Consider the following 6,085-nt stretch of genomic DNA (forward strand, 5'->3'; position numbering starts at 1 on the left):
AGAAAGCAGGCTGTCCTTAGACAGAAGCTGCTGGCACTTGATCTTGGACTTCCAGCCTCCAGAACAGTGAGAAATACCTCTCTGTTGTTTCTAAGCCATCCAGCCTCCAGTAGTTTGTTATAGCAGCTCAGATGGACTGTTCCTGTCTCCAGTCTCCCTCCCCAAGCCCTAGAGGTCAAGTTCCCAAAAGCCACCGAGCCAGGGCAGCGATGCTGTAGGTGCTGTCAACACAGGTGAACAGGGGCGCGCGCACATACACACACACACACACAACAGGTGACCTGAGTATGCTTTGCCCCGTGGAGCAGGGCAGGTGCCACATGACACTGCTGAGCCTCTAAGCAGTCAGGCATAAGGTTGTGAGAGCAGACAGCAGAGTCCTGGCCAACACCTATCCCACATAGGCCCTGCGCATAGTGGGTGTCTTGAGCCTCTCCAGGCAGGGCCCACAGACAAGGTGGATATGGTTTCCTTCCCCATTTTCAGATGGAAAAAAAAAATGACACCTAGATTTCAATGACTTTCCCAAACCCTCTGCCGGGTCAGGGGAGGTACCGGAAGCTGAGTCTGCCACTCCTGAGCGCAATCGGGCCTGGAGTCTGTGCCAGGCCTTCTGCTGAGCACCAGGGATGCCAAGGTCCCTGCCTCTCGTGGGAGACGGATGACTACCTAGGGACAAGAGCACAGTTTGGCCCTTCAGACTGAATCAGGATGGAGCCGCCATCCCCGTGGGCTCTAGAGCTGGCTCCTCAGTGCCACACCTTCTGTTGGATCCCAAACGTCAGCTATGTCAAGTCAGCCTCCCGCTCAGACCCTCCCAACACATCCACCCATCAAGTCCAGACCCTGCGCAGAACCCCAGGGACCACACCTCCTCCTTATCCAGCCCTTTCCTTATCTCCTTCCTCTGAGTCCCACCCTCCTCGGGCGGGCCTCCCTGCTATGCCTGGAGCGAGACAAGGTCCTCCAATGGCGACCTTTGCTCTTCCCTTCCCTCTCTCCAGGACACTATCTCCAGATGGGCCCATGGCCAACTCCCTCTCTCCGCTCAGGTCCTGCCTCTTCGTAGAGGCCATGTCTGTCCACGGTGCCCAAAGAGTGGCCCTGTCAGGCCTGGCGACATTGCTTCAAGGCGCTGTCTCTGTAGTAGGCCCGGCGACATCCAGCGCCTAGTTGACCACTCGCCCATGACCCACCCTCCTCCCAGCACCTACAAGTAGAAACCTGCCCAGTTGTTTCACGACTGCATCCTAGGAGCCAAGGGTAGTGCCTGGCGCACAGTAGGAACGCAGTCCTTTTTGGTGACATATTGGATGGATGACCCCTCCGTTTCCTCCCCTTTATAATGATCCTACAGCCAGGTGTTGAGAGTGGAAGCCGCTCAGCCTGGAGGCTTGGTTGGTGCATAACTAGATCCTGCTGTGGTTGTTGTCGCATGGTTGTTACTTTGTTTCCACTGTCCCATGGGGGAGACAAGGTGGGAATAAATCCCTCTGCTCCAGCCTGGGGCCCAGCAGCAGCCTTTCCACGAGCAGAGCCCACAGCTCTTGCGGGCCCCATCTGCCAAGGTCATCGTCAAAGTCTGGGTCTGATGGTCAGGAGCCCCCCAGTCCCCCCTGGGCTGAGGGCCTTGGGCAGAGCCCAGATCAGGCTACAGAAACCTGTGATTACCCCCAGCAGCAGGCCCCACATCAAAGCCAATCTCAGAGGGGCGAGGCCTCAAGATAAATGGAAGATTAAAGAAGGCTTGGTCCCCACAGGCCACAGGGAGCGGCGGCCGGCTGCCGGCCACAGACGGGAGGCCCCAACACAGCCCTGGCTGCCGCCATCTTGGGGGGCAAGATGAGGAGGTGTCCAAGCCCGAGCAAGGGGAGCGAGGAAGGGTACCCTTCGGGGACCCTGGTTGGGTCTGGGTTCCCATGACTATATTTTAGCCAGCCCTCCAATCCCTGCCTCCTTCTTAACCCTTTCCCCTCCAGGCGGCCTCCAAGAGGCTCAGCCCAGGAACCTGGGCCTCTCTTCAAGAGACTTTGTTTGGTCATTGGGTTTGGTCATTGGGGTTTGCTCCCCCCAGCAAGGGAGCCTGTAATGACGACCTCCTGGCCTCAGCCTTCCTCCCCAGGGAAGGTCTGTAATTAGTGCAGAAGGCGAGGTTGGTGAAGCTCAGACAATGTCATTTGAACCAGGATGAGACAGGGCTCAATTGCTAGTCTGCACATTTTTTTTTTCTGGTACCATTTCATATACAAAATTCTGGCAAGCTTAACCCTTTCCTGGTTGGGCCCTGAGCTGGGGCTTCAGCCTGGCATCCTATCTGCCCCTGGGCCCCATCTGCGTCATTCTTGATTCCCCCAAACCCCAATTCAGGTGAGTCATAGATTTGGACTTACCTAACATCTGCCAATCAATCATCCAGGGAGCTTTGGCTTGGTGCCAAGCACCAAAGGGAAGGGACCCAAGGGACTGTCTCCCTTCCTGTCAGCAAGAAGATTCCAGTCCTCTGGGCAGTGAAGGAATGCACACTAGACACAGGAGCAGGGCAGGAAGAATCAGATGATGAGGATCAGTGTAAGGCAGAGAAGGGAGCTAGGTGAGGATGGGCATGTGGAAGACTGGCATAAATGTGTCCAGGGAGCCATCTTTCTGGAGCAGGGTTTTTCTGTAGTCAGGGCTTGAGGCTGAACTCACAGGGAAAGGATAGGCAGGAAAAGCCAGCCCCAGGAGGGGACTGACATCAGAGCAATTGTGACAGGCAGAGGTTGTCCCTTTCTCCCTCATATTCTGAATCACTTATTCTGAATCCCAGAACTACTGTTCATCTCACACTGAGCTACAACCTGTTGGATAACAGAGCTGAGTTCCCCCACTGGGCTGGGTACAGCAGCCCTGAGCAGGTACACAAAAGATACTCAATAAATAAACAGTTGACCTGAAATGACAATATGGAAGGAATGGAGAATATACACAGACACACACACACACACACACACACACACACACAGAGTTTCCCAGAGGGATGCAAATTCTAACCCCAGATCCCTTGCAAATCATATCACAATCTCCCTAATATATAAAGAGTTTCTAGAAATCAACAACACCAACCACCAATTTTAAAAGGATCAAAGAATATGAATAGAGTCTACAGAAAAGGAAACATAAATTGTTTAGCTGTAAAAAGGTACTCACTCCTAATGAAGGAAAAAGCAAATTAAAAATACACTGGAGGCGCTGGGGCTATGGCTCAGTGATAGAGCGCTTCCCTTGTACGTGTGAGGCACTGGATTCGATCCTCGGCACCACATAAAAACAAATAAATAAAAAAATACACTGGAAACTATTTCTTATCCAGCAGAGTAGAAAAATGTAAAAGTTCAATAATATCCTCAGTTTGAGAGAGTACAGAATCCGCCCATTTCTGGTAGGGCTATAAATTGGTACAAGCTATTTGAGCATATTTTTTTATCATATATATATATATATATATATATATATATATATATATATATATATTTACTTGAGCATATCTTTCAGCATTACAAAAGCATGTTTCCTTTGGCTCAGCAGTCCTTCCTCTGAGAATTCATCCTACAGCTACACAGCATTTGGACAAGACCATCACTGTGGCATTGTTCTTCATAGTAAAGAACCAGAAACCATTCAAGTGTCCATCAACAGGAGACAGGTAAATAAATTACAGAGCATTCATACAATGGGTGGCTATGCAGGTATTGAGAAAAGAAAAAAAAAGAATGAGGAAGTTCTATATGTACTAATACCAGATGATCTCCAAGATAAATTAAGTGAAAACAAAACCATGCAGAACAGTGTGTATAATACCCTCCTTTTCAGTTAAAAAGAGAGAGAAGAAATATTACATGTTTAAATATTAAACGAGCGTGCACACACACACACACAGCAAAGAAGGATACCCAAGAAAGTAATAAAATTGATTATATGTTGGTGGAAGGGTGGGAGCTTAGTGGTTAGGATATAAGATGTAGAGAGGAAAGGATCACTTCTCATTATATTTCCTTGCTATTTTTTGAGTCAGTGAATGCATTATCTATTTTTAAAATATTTTAAAAAATAGACTACCTCTACTCAGGACTGGGAATACTGGGGTCTTCCCAAGTAGCTGGGTCAAGGTGATTCTACCTTGGTTCACTACCTCTCTGTCACTTTTCCTTCTTTTTCTTGTCAAGTTTTCCTGAGACCCTAGATTCCCATGAAGTACATACTTTTCCAAATCATGCCTGCAGAGTATGGACTAGGAAATCAGACCAATATGCTGTGTGACCTTGGGCAAGTTACTTCATCTTTCTGAGCCTTAGGTAAATGGTAATCTTAGTACCAGGATTGTGGTGAGGCATAACAGAAAACTCATAGAAAGTGCTTAACACAGATTCCACGACATGATAAGCGCCGCATTGAATAGATGCACCCGACTCACGGCTCATATTATTTACCACTGTTTTTATTGGATTGCTAGTTGTTGTCTTACTGATTTATTGGAGCTCTTTATAGATTCAGAGGATCGAGTTAAGCATTGCGAGCTGGCAACAGGGCCACAGTAAATGGCAGTTTGTGAAAGTCATTATGTTTCTTTGGTCATTTCCCTTCCACACCATGCATGCTGCTATCTGAAGGCACCTCACGTCCAACACCCCAGGGCTCACAGGGCGGCTCCAAGAATGGCTCCTTGTCTCCGCATCTTTCCCTATGTCTGCCCTGGATGGGAGATTGCCATTCTCCAAGGTACCTCCGGCGGCAGTTCCCAGAATAAAACTCCCTTCCAGCCCAGGTTAGGCTCATTCTTTTTTTTTTTTGGGGGGGGGGGTACAGGTACTGTGGATTGAACTCGGGGGCACTCAAGCCCTGAGCCCCATCCCCAGCCCTATTTTGTATTTTATTTAGAGACAGGGTCTCACTGAGTTGCTTAGCAGCCTCGCTGTTGCTGAGGCTGGCTTTGAACTTGCGATCCTCCTGCCTCAGCCTCCTGAGCTGCTGGGATCACAGGCGTGCACTACCATGCCTTCCCCAGGGGCCCCCATCTTGTGGAGCACCTATATGGTGTCAGCTCCTGTAAGAAATAAATTCATCCTCGAGGGTGTGGAAGGCCTTCCTGGGAAGCCCAGGTTGTCCTCCCAGGGGAGAGAGGCCCCTGGGGGTAGGCTGATGGGTGTGGGAGGCACAAGAACATCAAGAGGCCCCTTTCCTGGTCCCTGGACCTCCATGTTTGCTTGTCATCCTGTGTCTTCCTCTGGTGAATTGGTCCAGAGGCTCCAGAAACGCTCCTTGGAGCATCTGGAACATATATTTGCTGTAAGGGTGATTTCCAAGGCTGGGCCCGCTGGTTTTCTGTTTCTTCTGCTCAGCCATGGAGGCTGGGGCTGGTCCCTGGGGATGGAGATGCCCAGGGCTCCCAGGGCCCTCTCAAGGCCGGGGATGACATCCCCATCTGGACATGCTCCTCAGAGGAACCTTGGTGACAGGCAAAGGCTGAGTCTGCAAAGGCCTCCAACTTCTCGAGCTTTCCAGAAAGCCCCCTGATTACCATGCGATCTGTCCAAACCCAGAGTCTGGGGCAGCAGAAAGATCAAGTCAAATAGATACAAGATCAAATTTCTAACTCTCCTTATTGAATAACTGTGTGACCTTGGCCAAATAACACAACCTCTCTGGGCCTCACTTTCTTCAATCTGTCTCACTTCTAAGGTATTTGAGAAGCCCTAAGGACAATGGAATCTGATGGTTTTTAAAAGAGGAAAAAGAATATGGAGAAAGGGGATAAAAACATAAAATGAAGGCAGGTTGCAGTTAGTCTGTGACATGATCATGAGATCCTGTTGCAAGAGGGGGACCTCAGCCACTTCTTTTCTGTGCTTGCTCCCAGCCTGAGTAAAGAAGGAAATGCAAAGAGCTACAAAATTCAGAGTTAGGCTCAGGTGAAGGTCAGTGATAGAGTGTTAGAGTCTGTAAACAAGTCAAAAATAACACCTGGCATTTTGCCAGGGGAATGTTAGAGTTCGTAAACAAGTCTGAATGGTGCCTGGCAAAATGCCAGAGGGAGTGGTTTGAGAAGTAA

This window comes from Marmota monax, unplaced genomic scaffold (genome assembly GCF_021218885.2).
Source record: "Marmota monax isolate L192 unplaced genomic scaffold, Marmota_monax_Labrador192_F-V1.1 WCK01_AAM20220418_F8-fsc00047, whole genome shotgun sequence".
Taxonomy (NCBI): Eukaryota; Metazoa; Chordata; class Mammalia; order Rodentia; family Sciuridae; genus Marmota; species Marmota monax.